Source organism: Lepisosteus oculatus, chromosome 9 (genome assembly GCF_040954835.1).
Source record: "Lepisosteus oculatus isolate fLepOcu1 chromosome 9, fLepOcu1.hap2, whole genome shotgun sequence".
Taxonomy (NCBI): Eukaryota; Metazoa; Chordata; class Actinopteri; order Semionotiformes; family Lepisosteidae; genus Lepisosteus; species Lepisosteus oculatus.
The window spans coordinates 26,820,534-26,839,370 of NC_090704.1; the positions used below are offsets into that span (position 1 = coordinate 26,820,534).

Genomic DNA, 18,837 nt, shown 5'->3' on the forward strand with positions numbered 1-18,837 from the left:
GTAGGTTTCGATGCATCAGACAATAAAATCATTTTGCAGTGAAAAATAACAAAAATACAAAAAAAAACACCTTCCAGAATTGGGACTCAGATATCAGGTTACAATATGTGGGTCTCGAGAAAACAGACAAACTCAACTATAAGATACAAAACTAATGCTTTTATTCACAGTGTGATCAAATAACCACAAATACATTTACTTCTGGCTAACAGCTTCCACAAAACAAATTCAAAACTCTTCCAAAATTACAGAATTCAAAGTTCATAAAGCCCCATGTTCCTCGATACATGGTAGATCCACAAAAGTAAATCTCACTCATTTCCATGGCTGGTCATCTGCCTCCCAGTAGCGTGTAGCAGAGGATCTGCCATATGTCACCAGACAGCAAGTAATGATTGACAGATAGTTGGAACTTTGTGTAAGACATATTTCCTAGTTTTTTCTCTCACCTCACCAACTGCACTAGATGCCAAGCAATGCCAAGCAGAAGTCTGAGAGAGACACTATTTTGGTTAAGACAATGTGATACCTTAACCTCAAATTGGCCAGAAACAATGAATGAATACACAGCAAATTCAAATCTCCTCCAAAATCAAATCTCCTCCAAAATCCTTTGATTTTCTCATCATCAACATCTTTTCAAAACTATTATTTCGGGTTATTTTTGGATATATATGTGCATATACTGTACAGGCTAGCTATAGTAACGGTGGTAGCTGCAGCTAACTTATCCCTGAAAGCTGTTTAGACCTCTATTATTTGTGTTTAATCTCACATGAGATGCACTGTCTAATTAGCTGACTGGTGGAGGGTTAAGAGCCACATTCTCATTTTGGGATAATTAAGACTATTTGGGACACACAGTGATAGATGGTTGGGGGTTTGCTGGTAAGGCAAGACTTATGTGTGAATGGAAAGGTTTTCTGAATGAAGTCTCCTTATGCTGCATTTTATTGCTGTATATTGTGATGTGCTCTGGCTTAAAGAGCCACCTGTTTAGAGGGAGCCTTGAAGAAAATGTACACGTTTATATTTCAGAGGGGTAAATCATAAGGGGTAAACAAAAACAATATAACACAGAATGTGGAAAACGGGCTCCTCTAAGGTTCTTAATACTAGAATTTTGGAACCTATATTGCATAAACAGTGTACGGTAAAGATTTCAGCTGAAAAATTAATAAAATTTGTTTCTTTCCAAAAGTGAGTTCAGGGTTCCTGAAATGTTTGTCCCCAAAAGATTATTCAATAGCTCAATAGGCAACTTCTTAGCTGAGCCCAGGGTAATTTCTCTGGTCAAGGATGTCTTATCTCTTTAGGCTGAGATTTGCCAGATCACAGCTGGAAAAGATTTCTTAAAAAAAAAACCCACTAGCATTTCTCTTAACTTAATAGCCCCAAAACCTCCACGGTGACTTTGAGCAGTTCTGGTCGATTTGGGATAGAATGATACTTTCCCAATATCTACTCTAGAATGTGTCTATGGGTTTCATTGCAAAACCAAATCAAGAACAGACAAGCACTGCATACAACATCTTAAAAGGACAGTAGCCTGAATGTACTGTGTAGCATTCTGCATTCTACTGAACTCCCAGCACATTTACACCTAAACTGGACTGCACCTGATACCAGTTTAGTTGTTTCTTACACAGAAGTTTCAGAAGACCTCCAGAAACAGTTTCCACTAAAGCAAGAATATGTAGACAAATAATATTGTGATAATCATTTAGTACATAGTAATTACTAGTTTTATTACTACTAACACGAATCTATTACTACTGCATTTTTGTCCTGTTGAAGTATACATCAGAATTTGATAAGAGATGTACAGTATCTCATACCCAGCCATCAAGGTAGCATGGTTGAATAACATCTTGAAGAATCACAGGATGTAAATTAATCCCCTAAACACTAAACATCTTCAGATGTGTATTGGTTTCAAACACATTTACTAAAATCATTCAGCTAGCATCCATCTTTTATTCACAAGCATTACCACCGAGCTTAAAAGACTGAAAATATTTTTATTACATTTTGTATTAAAATGAACTTTTGTGAGCGAAGAAAGCTTGCACTCTGTTCTTTTTGTTCTACCTTAGACACAAGAGAAAATCTAATTCAAATACCGGAGAAAATTCCAAAGAACAGAAACAAAGGATATCATACCAGGAGATCAAATTAATGAGTCCACCACCTGCCACATCACAGACAGAAAAAAGAAAAAATGCGTTCACAAGAAAAAGGTCTTGTCTGGCAAGACAGTGGAGCAAAGATTCTTAGGCTTTCCATCTTTTAAAAAAGGAAACATAACAAAAACAAACAGAAACAAAAATATTAAATCTATGAGAAAATGAAAAATCATGGCCTGCCGTTCATTTGAGCCTTTGTTGCCATAGATACAGGCAAGGTGTACCATTCTAAAATCTAATAAGCAACTGTGGACTGTGTACCTGGCTGAATTAACAAAAGAACACAAAGACAGGAGAGCATCAGATGGTAACTGCATGAAAAAGAAGTAAGGCCAGTCTACTTCAGCTAGATAGCTGATATATGTGGAATCCAAGTAACTGCAGAATTCAAATTCTGGAGAATGGCTATATTGAAATTAACAAGGTCTAAACTAGAGACCTCTAAAAAAGATGTTTTTCAAGTAATGACCACTCTTTATATTAGATATAGGTATATATTCCACCAGAGAGAGGAGCTGAAAATCCAGTAGCCCTCTTCCCCCTCTTCTCTCTCACACTGTGTGATCTACTTCTCAAATAATAAAATAAAAAAAACTGCTATCAGTCTTTTTTAACTTGAGAAGTAGATCTCCCAGTCCTTCCAAGGGTGGAAGGGTTAAAATGCTATGCAAAGCTCTGGAGCAGTGGCAGTACTCCAGAGAACAGCACAGTCCTTGCCATTAGCAAACTGAAAGAGCTTTGTAATGTAATGTAGAATTTTTAATCAGTAAAAGCTTCAGAATGTAACCAAAGCAAACACAACAGGATAGGTTGTCTCAAAAATACAGTAGCTTTTCTTCCACATTCCACATCCTTTAATGCGGATTTCCTCAAACATAAAAGTACTCTGCTTTGCACAGCATAGCAAGTTTTACGAACCAAACTCTGTAACTACAAAAAGAAAATGATTTTGAACAACAGTGAGCAGCTGCACAACATCAGGCATAAAATACTGACCAGTTAAGGCAAACTTTTTTTATTAAATTGCACACTTTTCAATAATGTTTTTTTTTCTTCAAAACTAAATTTTAGACCTATAAACTGGCTCTTTTGAATGACTTAATTTAATATGCTATGCTTTTACTCCTTCATTCTAAGAATGGAGTAATACTCTGAGCACAAGAAGATTGAAGTGTAATTTTTCTATATAAAGGATATGCAACTCTGAATAAAATACTGGGGTGTTCCACTGCAACAATGAAAACCGACAGAACTAAAGTTAGTAGCAAATATTCATTGCTGGGGCCTCTGTTCATATGTAAATAATTCAAAGCTATTTAAAATTATACTTTTACAATCTAATTTATTGCTGTAATACCTTAGTTATGGCAAAACCAGTCCATAAAATAGGCATAGCAACATTAATTTTCTCTCTTCGTTATGCTTAATATCAAGCAAAAATTGTATTGCATGTGGTTTTTCATTGACATAAAAATGAGACTCTAGGGAATGAAATTGACACTCTATCTATAAACATACTGTGTGCCTTAATAATAAAAGTGGTAGAAAAACAAAGACAGAGCCTACTTTGGAAAACTGTAACACAGTAAAAAATCCTTGGCTGTAATCACAAAGTACAAAGAGCACCATTCAACATAAATTTGACATGGAGCAATTTTGGAAAATTCCTGGGTGGCAACTATACGTAAAACATAATATGTCAGTCTTGGATTTTGTACATTATAATCAGGTGGTGTAACATTCCTCTACATTTCGCCATGTGCAAATCTGGTCACAAAACAATGGTGTTGCTTCAGAAGATCCAAATGCTTTGACAGGTTCCACCTGTTACTCGCCTATGAATTATTGTATTTAACATGTGCCATTAAGGCATTTACTGCCTTAATGCAATGCTCCAAAGTGTTGAATACACTTGTCAGACCACACTCTCCATGACGACAACCAAAATGACAGAAAGTTCTAGAAATATGGGGAGATGAATAAATAAAGATAAGCAAAATAGTTATTTTACTTACATTGGTTTTAAACTTCAAGATCTATCAAAAGATTAACCATTTAAATAACCGATTGGTTGGCATGGTGGTGCAGTAGTTCGCACTGCTGCATCTCAGTGCTGTGGCTGTAGGTTAAATTCCAGACCTGGGGTGTCATCTATGTGACGTTTGCATGTTCTTCCCATGTTTGGAGCACCCAGAGGAAATTAATGCTGTTTCATCCCACAGTCCAAAAACATACTGGTAGGCTTCCGGGGAAATTGACTCAAGTGTGAGTGTGCGTGTCTGTGTGTGCCTTGTGACATCTTATGCCCTTCGCTTGCTGGGATAGGCTCTGGTTCCCCTGTGACCTTGAATTGGAAGAACCACTTTGAAAAGGGATGGATAGGAAATTTGATTTGCAGAAGATATGAGTTATTCCTCGCTTAATATCCAAATATAGCTTCATTTGAATTCCATTTTATCTTCAACAACATCAAGATAGCATTAACTGATTGAATCAGGTGAATTTGTCTGGTTGTTTCAAGGTCTAATTTTGGGGGAAAGTTATTTTAAATAATAAATAGTTGTTTCATAATAAATAAATAGTTTCTATATCTCAAAAATAAATATGATTATAATTTATTAGGCATGTGATTAATTTAGTTAGCTGCTGTTATATCCTATAAAAGGAGCTTGAAATGTTACAATGTACAAGAAACCTTCCAAAAACTGATGCAAGCTTCAAGTAACACTGTTCCTTGCTTTTATATGTTAGATGATGAGAGAGCAAGTTAGACGGCAAACAGCTGATATTTCTACAGTATTGTGACGAAGGTAAAAAGGTCAATAAAAGATTAACAATAATGGGTCTCTAAATACCAGAATTGTTGATCCTGTAACTCTAATTTATAATACAAAATATTGAGGCAGTTATATATACTGTACAGCTGCTAATGATGCTTAGATTCAGTATGACAAGGATAGGCCTACTGTTCAGTACCTGTATGTGACAGTTTGGTGAAAGACAGCATATTTACTTCCTTATTTATGTGACAGCCTGCTGGGAAACAAAGGTATTCTGTGTTAACTAATTTATTTAGGAGTCAAATGTGAAGTAGATGAAGTGGGCAGGTCTGTTTGTTCTCCCAAGGTACAAATTACTGCCTGTGATCTCAAGCAAAGGCCAATAAGTTGGTGACAAAAATCTCTGACTTTCTTGTCACTTGCTTCTTCCAGAAACATGCTTCACTGACATGTTCACAATTCTGCTTCTTCTATTATTTAATACAAACTTTGTCTTTCCTCAGCCTGAGCAATGTCGTTGACATCTACTTTGGTTAACACCTAAGTGAAATATTCATTTAATTATTCTTTGTATCCTCTATTGCAAGATTTTAAAAATATTTAAAATAATTTTTACCTGTATTAGTAGTTCATGATACCGCCTTAATGAATTTTAACTTAATCCTGTTCTCTTTTAAACACTTATATTTATAAAGTGGTTTCCTTCATTGCATATTTTTCTTAACTGATTTATATTTAAAAAACACAATACACAGGATACATAGTTAAAAGTGTATAATTTAATCGTGGGATTATTATTGTTATAGCAAAAATAAACAACGACCTTGTAACACTTCATTAGAAATGTTGCTGCTACAAAAATATATTACTGCTCTGGAATAAGTCCAGAGAAAAAGGTGATATGCCAGCAGCCATATCACCCTGCAACTCACAACTGGCAACCCACTGAAGCTAAGCAGGTGTGAGCCTGGTCAGTACCTCGATGGGAGACCTCCTGGGAAAAACTAAGGTTGCTGCTGGAAGAGGTGTAAGTGGGGCCAGCAGGGGGCGCTCACCCTGCGGTCCATGTGTGTCCTAATGCCCCTGTATAGTGACGGAGACACTATACTGTAAAAACAGCCGGAGTCATTAGGATGAGACGTAAAACCAAGGTCCTGACTCTCTGTGGTCATTAAAAATCCCAGGACGCTTCTCGAAAAGAGTAGGGGTGTAACCCCGGTGCTTCATTACTCTGCTCTCCTCCCCACTGATAGCTGGTGTGTGGCGAGTGTTCTAGCGCACTATGGCTGCTGTTGCATCATCCAGGTGGATTGGTGGTGGAGCGGAGTCCGCATTACCTGTAAAGCGCTTTCAGTGGAGTGTCCAGAAAAGCGCTATATAAGTGTAAGTGTAATTAAAAGTGACCAAGAAATGACTGGACACTTTTCATACTAATTAGCTGCAAATAAACAAAATATTTTTTTGTTTTTTTTGCAACATTATTCATCTTCAGAATGCCCCATTTTGGGGAAATACAATTGTATACACATATTTAAGTAAAGATCTGTAATCCATGCTCAAATGTTAAACCGAATATTGGGCTCCATGTTACAAATCAATCTACTGTATATCAATGAACTCAATTTTAGTTAACCAAGTAGTCAAACTTGCTGATGATACTTAAATAGGTGGAGTGCGTACCAAACATAGAAAAAGTGCTTCTGAGCTGCAGGAAGGGACACACAAAAGGGAAATGGGCTTTTATATGGATTCTTAAATTTTTTCTTCAAGACATTATAGGAAAGTGTGAAATTTAAATTAAGTGAAGTTATTCTTAATTTCTACAAAGCATTACTAAGGCTTCATCTATAGAATACGTCACCATATGTGGTCACCATACCACACAAAAGAAATTGTAGCCTAAAAAGATTTAAAACAAATGTCACGAGAATTATTCCTGGTTTCAGGAATTGTCATATCTGAGGCAACTAAATCTCTTCTAGAAAATCTCAGAGTGACATTTTCCTCTAGAAAAGAGGATTCTGAGGGGATAATTGATCCATGTATACAAAATCTTAAGGGATATACTGTAGATACAGTAGGTTCAATCCAGGAGACAGTTTCACACTCAGTAGTGACACAGGGTCACTATTGTAAAGTTAAGGAAAATTCATTTAGGATGGAGAATAGGAAATACACCCCAACAGAGGTGGGGGTCGGGAACAGGTTGTTGATGGCATCTTTAAAAAGGCAAAGGCCATAGCAGAGCCACAGAGGCTCAGAGCTCGTCCCTGTATCTGTACAGAGCAGAGAACACATTACTCCCCCCTGGAAGGGACACTGGTCTCTTGCAGTATCCGTCAGCAACACTGGTCCCCACTAGACTGCTGGGTAGACGACTGGAGATATTGCTCATTGCTCAAGGTACAATAACAGTATTTTCAAAAAAAAAAGTAAAATTTAGGTTATTGTTGCTAACCACAAGTTACTGAGTCGTGTGCTTCATTTTTCACACAAATATATTGAATTCTGACTGCTATTGTTTTTAATAAATAATCACATAGTAAAATTGTTGTTTTTTTATTTGACAAGTGATGCTAGTTTTATCTACCGTTAGGACTTGTCGAGGACTAAGTGAAGGCCAAATAGGTCATAAAATCATAATCAGTCATAAAATCCTAAGGGGGTATACTTACTTTTTCAGCACACCATAAAACCTGCACCACATTCTGCCAGTCCCGAATCCAAAGTCTTACCCACTTCCTTGTGCCACCCTATATACTAGGATACCTACTAGAATGAGATAAAGTTGTGAAGCTTTCTGGGCAAAAGTGTTGTTTCTGAGATATTCAAGGATTCTTTTGTCGGGTTGTGATGTCACAATGATGCCATAATCATGCAAATTAGCTTGAACACCATATCTGATTTCCCTCTCTTGTCATGGTCTTATCCTGCTGTGAGGTAAATGAACACTGTTTGGCGGGAATGTTATTACAAACTGAGAAGTACAGATGAGAATGGTATGGTGGAGCGTTGGGTGGAATTGCTGCCTAACATTGCTGGGGCCCTGGGTTCAATCATGGACCTGAGGTGCCATCTATGAGGACTTTGCATGGTCTTCCAGTGTTCCTCCAAGTACTTCAGTAGTCCAAAAACATACTTGTAGGTTAATTGACTTCTGGGAAAATTGACCCTAGGTGTGAGTGAGTGCATGACTGCTTCTGCCCTGCGATGTTTCCATCCCTGCCTTGTGCCTGTCGCTTGCCCAGATAGCTTCTGGCGAACCTGAAGTGGAAGAAGCAGTCAGAAGACATATGGAAGTACAGATAAAGTAACTGCGTCCATAACTAAATCACCGATTGAATCAAAACTTTGTGACCTACCCGCCAATCACAGATTCCAAAGCCAGCAAATCATGTTGGCTATTTATTAGGTAAAATAAGAAACCTATTTCAAAGGTGCTCTTGAGCTCTGACTTATCTGGATGGGTCAAAAATTTGATTTTATCTTTTCATTAAACAGATTGGCAGGTTCATTGCAATGAACGTTTGTGATTGTTGACACCCTGGTTCTGGATTTGTCTTGGCTGACACAGTTCAGAAACTGTTCTCTTAAGAAGCAGCTTCAGCGGTCTGCTTTATTGATCCATCTTTCCTAATGAAACAAGTCATTCCGTAGAGGCCTCGGTGGTGCGCCTTCCCATTGTCCTTCATCGTGATCTTGTTTTTTGCCTTGTGTAGAGTCAGTGCATGAGCCATTACTGTTTTTTTTTTGTTGATACAGTGGCTGCTTTCTGGGCCCCAAACCTATTTCTTTTCTTTTTTTTTAACTTTGTGCTGTCCCAAAGGTTCCTTTGAAGGTGTTTTCATTTCATCTTTTCTTTAAAAGATTTCGGTGCTAGGTCATGGATCACATCATGGCTGTTTTCCGACTCAGTGGCCATTTAATCAAGCTCAAGTCCTCTCAGTGCTCTGCCTCTCATTGCTTTTGTTTGCTCTTGGCTGAGGCAGTTTCACTCAATGGAAACCTGAAAACCCCTTTCTCCAGAGCATCAGGGGTGGGGTGACTTCATTTTTATAACATTGTATTTAGGGTGCATTCACATAAAGCAGAGCTGTGATTTTTCAAGCTAATTTAGTGAGCAACTAGTACATACAGTACTGTAGAAATGCATTTCCATCTGGATATTGCAAATGCACATATAAAGTATTATTGTAAAATTTGTAGGAGCTGAGTAATTCAATTAAATATTTTAATTAAATATTTTTAATTAAATATTCTTTGAATAAATTCACATCAAAATAAAATGCAATCTGTATCCGTGTATCCTTAAAAATGTCTGGAATTTAATGAAGTTAATGAATTGTTAGTTTTCTGTGCCTTTCCAATGATTTCACAGCAATGCAAGAGAGTAGAAGTTCAGCTCTGTATTGTTAACACTAGGTTCTTGAGAATGCTTTCTTTCATTTTTATATAATCAGATTAACTTTTAATTGCAAACTTTCATTTGAGTTTTTCAGACATTAAAAACATGTATGTAATTTAAGACAATTACTCATGAAAATACTTTCGTAATGGGAAACCCGTAAATATGAGAGTGTATAAACTGTTGATTATGTTGACATTAAATAATTATGTGGTAAATATAATGTTAAATATGTATGGTTCTCCATTTTCAGAGTTCCATATTCCTTTTTATATGTACAGAATACTTATGTACAGTGCCTTACAATGTTTTTCTTCTCCTGGAAAAGTTCCTACATTTTGTTTACGTCTTCTTTTGGCAGTCTTATACTATCTGCACTTAACTAATGAAGACAAATGCTGAGCATTTGCAAATAAATTACATTTGAAATTATCAGTTGAATAAGTCCTTTTCTATGGCAGCCTTAACCTCAAATCAGGTGCAAAAGAACAGTCTGACAGGTCACAACATTAGCATACAGTAAATATCTCTATCTTTGTGTAATAGATTTGGTTTGACTCTATTTCGAACGAGTATGTCTTTCTCTTTAAGATCCCTCAGATACATGAATTTCCCTCAGATATATTGAATTTCCAGCTGAACTAACAGTGATCAACCCAAATCAATCCTGAAGACCAAGAAGCTTTTGAAACAAGGGAAGAAGTGGGAAAGAAGCATATGTAGATGATGAGAAGACTTTTATTAGATTAGAAGACCTACAGTACATTATCCCATATTTGGGAATTTCATTAGAAGGTGACTTAGCCTTTTAAATAGTTTAAAGTCAATCATTAAGCAACAGATAGTATGTAATACCACCAGCATTCCCCCCCCCCAAATTGACTTCTTTCAGTCTTAAAAATAAGAAAATATGAACGTACAGTAAGAAAGGTTTGCAAACATGAAAGGGTCATTCGTCCCATCTTGCTTGTTTACTAGTTTAGTGAATCTGAAAATTTGTCCAATGTTTTCTTAACTCTAGTATCCCGATGATCTGTGGGTGATGTAGTGTTATACCATCTTTATATTAAAAATAAAATCCGTTCATATTAAAAATCATCACATAACTGTCACATGCAATTTGCACCTTTGTGACCGATTTCTGTAATTCTTTGACCTTCCATGCAATGGTAAAACCTATTAGATGAAGTGCTACTGCACGCAGAGAGACCAGCTGACATTTTTATTAGTTTGTCATTAATTTCAAGATCAAAGTTCTGCGATGAAGTTTAAACTTGGATTTTTGAAAATGCTATTAAATATTTAGAACATGAGCCAAACAAAAGTCAAGAAGTGTTTTCTACAACGACACATCTATCAACTACAAAAGGCTATAACTTCAGTACAGCTATATTGTAAACAATAAGAATAGTAATAATAATAATAGCAAAAACAAGTTTTCTGGTACTGGTTTTATTTAACAGCTGAGAACTATTTAGTACTGTATGTAAAACTACCATATAGAAACAAGATACTAACAAAACAACAAGAGTTATTGTTTGATTCATTCTGGTCTGGTAACAAAGGAGACTTGTTACATTAAATCATATTTTCTGCAATTGTACCTCAGGAAAAAGACAACAATACTAATTCAAATGCTCTTTGAAGTTTAAGATGCTTTCCCTTGATAGGAACATCTTAAAAGGGATTTTTCATTTCCAATCTAGACATTGAACATTGGAGACCTTTTTGTTTCTGCAACATCATGGGGCAATTTACCACAAAGCATGCCTACCAGTACTCTTGCACCGTGAAACCAACACACCAGCTACCAGTGGTGGGGGGGAGGAGAAGAGAGTGAAGAAGCCGTTTCATCGACTGGGATTATTAGGAGGCCAGGAGTGGGAAGGGCTCATGGGAAATTTGGCCAGGACACTGGGGTAACAGCCCTTCTCTTTTCATGAAATGCCAAGGAACTTTTAATGACCACAGAGAGTCAGGACTGTTCTTTTACGTCTCATCCTACAGATGGTGCGTTTTTACAGTAAAGTGTTCCCATCACTATACTGGGGCATTGGGATCCACACAGACCACAGGGTGAGCATGTCCCACTGGCTCCACTAACACCACTTCCAGCTGCAGTTTCACACCTGCTTAGCTTCAGTGGGCTGTGAGTTGTGGGGTAATTGGCTGCTGGCTAGATTCTTAGCTTTCTTTCCTAAAATGTATACATGAATATGTAAATTATTATTTTCAACATCATTTTGTTTAATTTACATGTTTATAGAAACTAAAATGACCATAGATTTGTAAACTATTATATTCAGGTATGCACATTTTATTACACCATCATAATGTCTAACAATGAAAAAAACAACACTGTGATACATGCAAACTTTTTCATGACTTGAAGCATAAAAATAAATAACATGATTTTTTTTTTATAAGAAGTCCTGTACTGTAAGTGCTTTAAACTCTTTCTATATATACAGTGCACTCCATGAGTATTTGGACAGTGACACATTTTTTGCTGTTTTGGCTCTGTACTCCGGCACATGAAACAATGAATAGGAGGTTAAATTGCAGAATGTCAGCTTTAATTCGATGGTATTCACATCTATATTGGGTGAACCATACAGGAATCACAGCCCTTTTTATACATAATCCCCCCATTTCAGGGCAATCTTAAATAAAATTGTCATGATTAGCACTTGGTTGCAAATCCTTTGCACCACGACTGCCTGAAGTCTGCGAGCCAAAGACATCACCAGACGCTGTGTATCTGCCAGGCCTGTAATGCAGCCATTTTCAATTACTGCTTGTTTCAGGGGCTTTTTGCCTTCGGTCTTTTCTTCAGTAACTGAAATGCATGCTCAATGCATTTTTTTGGCCCTAAAAATTCCATAGTTGCTTTAGCAGTATTTTTGGGATCACTGTCCTGTTGCAAAGTGAAGCGACATCCAATGAGTTTTGAGGCATTTAGTTGGATCTGAGCAGATACCAGGCTTCTGTACACTCCAGAATAAACTCCAATAAAGACAAGTGAGCCAGTTCCACTGGCAGCCATACATGCCCAAGCCATGACACTACCTCCACCATGTTTCCCAGATGAGGTGGTATGCTTTGGATCATGAGCAGTTCCTTTTTTTCGCTATACTTTCCATCACTCTGGTACAGGTTAATCTTCATCTCATCTGTCCATAAGACTTTGTCCCAGAACTCTACAGGCTTTTTATGTAGTTTTTAAGCAAATGGTAACCAGGCCTTTCTGTGGCCTTTCTTACCAGTGGTTTGCATGTTGTGGTGAACCCTCTGAGGTTATGCTGCTGTATTCTTCTCTTTATGAAAGTCTTTGACACATCTATGCCTACATCCTGGAGAGTTTTCTTAATCTGATCAACAGTTGAAATGGGGTTGTTCTTCATGATTGAAAGGATTCTTCGGTCATCCACTACTGTGGTTTACCAGTCGTTTGCTATTGCTAGGCTCACCAGTGCATTCTTGCTTCTTAACAATGTACCAAACAGTTGCTTTTGACACATTTAATGTTTTGGCTATGTCTTTTGGCTATGTCTTTGATTGATCTATTCTGATTGTTCAGCTTCATGATGGCACGCTTTACTAACATTGACACGTCTTTGGTCCTCATGTTAAGAGGCAACAGCACCAGACTACAGATGCAAATACCACATCTAGAATCAACTCAAGACCTTTTGTTAGCTCTCTTGTGCATGAACTAACAATGCAGTGACACACAGCTGGCCACGAAACAACTTCGGTCCCCTAAAATGGGAGGACTATGTATAAAAAGGGCTGTGATTCCAACAGTATATGGTTCACCCTATATAGACGTAAATACCCTTGAATTAAAGCTGACATTCTGCAGGAATAAGAATCAGAATCAACAAAGTAATGTAAACCTACAGTATATTGGCCTCCGGATAATTTAATTTTTCTGCCATTACATTTCCAATCATGTTTTGTGGTTTTACTCTTGCTATATTAAAATATAAGGTTAGAAAAATATAGATAGAAAACAGAATCTTGTTAAATAACATCAAAGTAATGAAGTTGTTACAAAGAATTTTCCTTCCATTTGGCAATTTCTCACATTCTTTCTCATTTAAACTTGCTGTGGAGACTGTTTATGTTGCAGTGCACGTTAACATTTCAAAAGAACAACAGTATTTCATTCCCCAAGATAGCTGTGCATAATCAAAGCATCTAAACTAAGTGACTTGGGGCATTTTCAGGGAAGAAAATCTTAACCACAAGGCATTCTACATGCTACAAATGGTACATAAAAAATCTCTATTGTTCATGACTCTCACATTACTGTATCCTTCCAATCAGCACCAATCACTGTCTTTCTTATCCTAATCACAAAGAAATGACTGCAACCCAAAGAGCAGTTGTTGCTCCAAAGACTGAAAGCAAAGACTCAGAGATCTAAAGAACTGTGGGGATCCAAATCACACCTCTATGAAGTCTTGATTAACATGATTTTACAAAATCAAGCATGTGGTGCATGAAACAAAATCCACAATATGAGGCAGGAAAGACTGAAGAAGAATGTGAAGATCTCAAAGCAAAAGAAAGGTTGTACTGCCAAAGATTAGAATTCCAGTATTTATTGGGCTCGCTTAAAAATGACCACCTTCAAAGTTCATAGTTTAAACAATTATAACAATAACTATAATCCAAACTAGGAGCTATAATCTTGTGGTATTTCAAGGAGTAAATGGTAGCAGAAATATTATAACAGTATTAATGTTATACTATTTGCAACAGTGTAGAAAAAACAGAATTAGAAAAAAGGGGAAATGCTAAATATTCAAATCAAAACATTTAAGGAATTGTCCTGTTTTCTAAACTAATAAATATATGTGACACCCATAACAAGAAAAAGGGGTCTAATTAAAAGAGGTTTTATTTCATTCCTTCTTGCAGCAAATTCTACCCACTCCATGACTCAGCTAGAAGCTGGGGGAGTCCACAATTTATGGTAAATATCCTCAGGACTCTTCATAAGAAGATAATAATAATGTATTCTTGTTAATTACCCTGCAAATTATAGTCTGTAAATATACCTTTGGCCCATAGCTCCAATAGGGGCTGTATATGAATCCACACTTCCAGCCAGCAGTGGATAAGTGGAGTGCATCATGAATTAACGTTATAACAGTGGAGAAAAGGTTGAGGGATGGATACATTCTCATGACTGGGTAGTAAAATGGGAAGCACATGATAAAGAGAAAAGAACTGGCGTGAGGGGCCTTTGACGCAGAAACTGGCTTCAGCAGGTTCTGTTCTGAAATTGCCATCGGGTGACAAAGTGTGAAAAAAACGTGAGCCCTTGACAGGAGGAGGAGATCAGGATTCCTATGTTCTGCATTCAGGCACAAAAAGGAGTCACTGCTGGCAACTTTAGACCACAGGGCTGTTTTTGTTATCTGCTGCTTGCTAAATTAGTTCTTCCTGAAGGGTAGCTTTCAATTCAAAAAGAAAAAAAATATCTAAAAATTCATGTTGACCACCAAAGCAACTCCCTGATTTGACTCTCATGAGCTGCAATCATCTATGTTCAACTGGTTTAACTGTAAATATAGCGGTAGTAAACGTTAAGAGTAAAATAAAGAAAATGCAAGTGAAATAGACTGGAAGCTCATTTTAATGTAGCATCCATTATGCCAAGTACCATTCTGAGATAAAAATACTGCACAGAAAGAGTACTCAAATTCAAATTCAAAAGTATATGTTTGCAGTTTCTACTTCAAAGAATGCAGGGTTTCGGTTTTGGCAGGCCAAGTGGATTGGAGCTAGAAAGGGTACAGCAGTTAAAGGCTTTAACTCCGAGAACACTTAAAATGACTTCATGGAACAACAAAATAATCTGTGATCTTAAACAGCAACGCGGAACATGTAGAACAAGTAGCACATGAAGGTAGAAAGACCTTTGCTGAAAAAGGTCTTTCAAACACAATTCCAAAACAATATCAATACTAACTTACAGTACCAGTTATGGTGTCATATTAGATGTTTATCAAATTCTATCATAAGATACATAATAGATTGTACGTTTCCATGTGCATTTTCTCCAATCGATGCGTCATTTATTCAAATTATATGTTTTTAAAAAAAAGATAAAAACAAATTTTCTTTGCGAGTTTGATTAATACTTTATAACATGAAGATAAATACCACAGGATATGGCTTACATAACATAATTTAATGAATGGTGATAGTCGCTTATTTCCTTGTGCAGTTTTATTCTATGATTGACTAGAATCTTGTGCCACAACTACATAAGAGCATGTATTGCCCTGGTGAGACATGAAGTGATAAAAGTATATTTATAATAATTTTCAGGGTACTGGTGACTGACAAAATGTCTTTAGAGAGACATACTAAGTAAGGGCTGGATACACAAGCACAGAGGACAGTCTCATTTCATCGAGCTTCTTGTTTTCACACTCAGTAGACATACACCAACATTAAAAACTCAAGTGTTATCTCCTGATCCCAAAGAAAACCCATGACCAAGCTATGGCTTTTAGGTTAAAAAAAATGTCCTACCAGTAAATCATTCTCCAGTGAAAGAGAAAAACATACTGTACAGTGGACTCCGGAATTACTGGCTCCCCTTGATATAAGGAAAAAAGTCATAATAAATTAAACCACATAGATAATGACAGATATTTAATACTCATATGTTAGGGAAATAATGTTTTTTTTAAAAAAAAAACATGTTCTCATTTCAAGGTTCAGTTGTAAGCAAGTAATGCCTTGTAATTACCTGAAAAACATAGGTGCCAAAACTATTGGTACCGTTCAAGATCCCTTCAAATACAATCAAACACATCTGAAAAAATATATTTATACCTGTTTGAGTTCAATTTTGTCTAAAGGAACTCATGTGTTTGCTTAAGTGACTTCCTGGTTTCCTAGGGTATAAAAATAATGAAACACACACAGAAAAACCTTTTGTCAACCATCAGCATGGGGAAGGTCAAAGAACTAACAACAGAAACGAGGCGAACAATTGTTGATCTTCACAAAGCAAATAGTGGGTACAAAAAATAATTAAAACCTTAAAAATACCAATATCGACTGTCATAAAAATAATTTTAAAATTCAACACCACCTGGCAAGTGGTTAATTTGCCAGGAAGAGGACATAAGCCCATCTTGTCCCCACACACAGTGAGAAGGATGGTGAGGGTGGCAAAGAGAAATCCAAAGGTCTGGTTGTATCAAGGGGTCATCCTGTCTCAAAAACGACTATTAGACGACACTTCCATGCCAACAAGCTATTTGGAAGGGTTGCCAGAAGAAAGCCTCTACTGTTACAGAGGAACAAACTGAAGCACCTGGAGTTTGCCAAACAGTATTGGCACTTTGAATGGGAGCGAGCACTGTGGTCAGATGAGACCAAAATTGAAATTTTCGGCTACACTCTTCACAGATATGCTTGGCGTAAGAAGAGGGATGCATATACTGAAAAGAGCATCATACTGTACTTACTGCAAAATATGGTGGGGGGTCTTTAATGCTCTGGGGCTGCTGTGCTGCCAATGGTCCTGGGGCCCTCGTTAAGAAGGATGGCATCATGAATTCTCAAAAGTACCAGGATCTTTTGGCTAAAAACCTGATTGCCTCTGCCAGGAGACTACGTCTTGGCCAAAGATGGATCTTTCAATATCAGAATGATCCGACAAACACTTCAAAATTAACAAAGAAATGGAAAACCTATTGAAAACCTGTGGTCTGAGCTTAAGAGGCCTGTCCATAAGCGCACACCTACAAACCTCAAGGATCTGGAAAGGTTTCTGCATGAAGGAATGGTCTAGGATAACGTAATAGTTTTATGTCTTGGTTGATTCCATTGCATAATTCATTCAGGATAATTAATTCTTTATGTTGGAAATATATTTCAGTGCTTAATTAACTCATTTTTTTCTTCATATTTATCAAGGTGTGCCAATAATTCCAGAGTCCACTGTAGTTAAACACCCTGAAAGACAGGTAATTGCAAACTGCTACAGTACCTACTTTAACTCATTCCAAACTAAAGGAAATGGAGCTCTGGAGAACCAAACTGAAAGTAAAAGAACTGCAAGAACTGCAAGTCCCAGGAAGCTCAGGGTCTCTAGAACATAAAGAGCAATCAAGACAATCTGTCATGTCTGGGAAACACCTGCCTCCAGTATAGAAGGAGAAGATGCATGAGGAAAGTAATACTGGTCAAAACAAAAACCTTGATTGGGAAACAGATGCGAGAAATAATAAAGAAAAAGGTGCTATTCCCCTTCATTAATATTGTGTTTTTTCTAAAAACTGCCTATTGTTGACACAAGCACAGCCACATGTGTTACAAGGTGTTACAGTAGATCTATATCGTGATAAACTGGGGAGATATCAACACAGAAAGAATACATTATTTTACCATTAGATAGGTTATATTAAAAATGAAAGCAAAGACAGTGAGACTGGAAGGGACAGGGGGCCAGTATTGTCCTATGAGCTAAGAGTAAGTATCTGATGAATAATTATTTCAGCACTACAGCAAGATGTCAAAATATAATTTAGAGGTGGTGAGAGAAAATATGGTAGTGGACGTTATACTAAGGTCCACTGTTACGGCACAAGAACATGGGCGTCTGTTAAGTGCCACTTCTTAAATTTCTCTGAGAGTTGCATTCCATGACGTCCGAGTTGTGTTATATTAGAAACGACACTAGGTGAAGCAAATTGCAGCACCATGAGACAGTGTGTGTGCTGGGCTTCAGGAATCTGTCAGCCACGTTTTGAAAAGGCCTAAGTTTTTGTGACGACACGTTGCCTTGAGTTAGAGAAGTCTAGGTAGGATTTTATAAATGCAGGCATTATATTGGCATCCTTCCAATCAAAGGAATGTTTACAATTATTGATATGACTCCAAAGCTAGTGTTAAGTGTCAGGTTTATATTTGGGATTACCAGATGGGCCAATCTTATTAATTAATGTTTTATTAATTTAAGGTGCAAATTGAAGGACAACTCAGAGACAAGACTGACAACCCAACATCTTCGTCCCCTCAGGATATCAGGAGTTTTTACTAAATGTAACCTTAAAGGGATTATATTTTATTGACTCCTATTTGGATAAAATTAAGTATTTATTTTCAACCCATCTAATTCTATATAGCATTTATCACTGAAATTCAGATATAACTTCTACAGTGTAAGAGCTGTTACTGCCATGAATGCTTGCCATGGAAATTATACATACAGTATTTGTGTGTATTTTCAAAGTAAATGTGAGAATCGGGATTGTGTTAGTTGATACTATCAGTGAAAGGTAGAATGTACAGTACCTCTAAATGGAAAGACATTGTAGCATTTACATAATGCTGGAGAACATGAGAATGTACATTACCAGCATATATACTGTACTGTATATGATTTAATGCCTTATCGCAAATGTCAACATAAGGCTGCAGAGATGTT

The 18,837-nt window shown here is 36.9% G+C and overlaps 1 protein-coding gene across 3 annotated transcripts in view; it reads right to left on the bottom strand.

Moving 5' to 3' along the window:
- Positions 1-18,837, bottom strand: part of LOC102689203 (cytosolic carboxypeptidase 6-like) — a 511,816-nt gene that overhangs the window by 345,014 nt on the left and 147,965 nt on the right. Inside the window, exon 1 of one of the 3 annotated variants that reach the window (XM_015356265.2) lies at positions 7,642-7,756. The exons of the other annotated variants lie outside the window; for them this stretch is intronic. The gene's annotated coding sequence lies outside the window, so the exon portion shown is untranslated. Of the gene's footprint in view, positions 1-7,641; positions 7,757-18,837 lie in introns of those variants that run through there. 3 annotated transcript variants of the gene reach the window in all.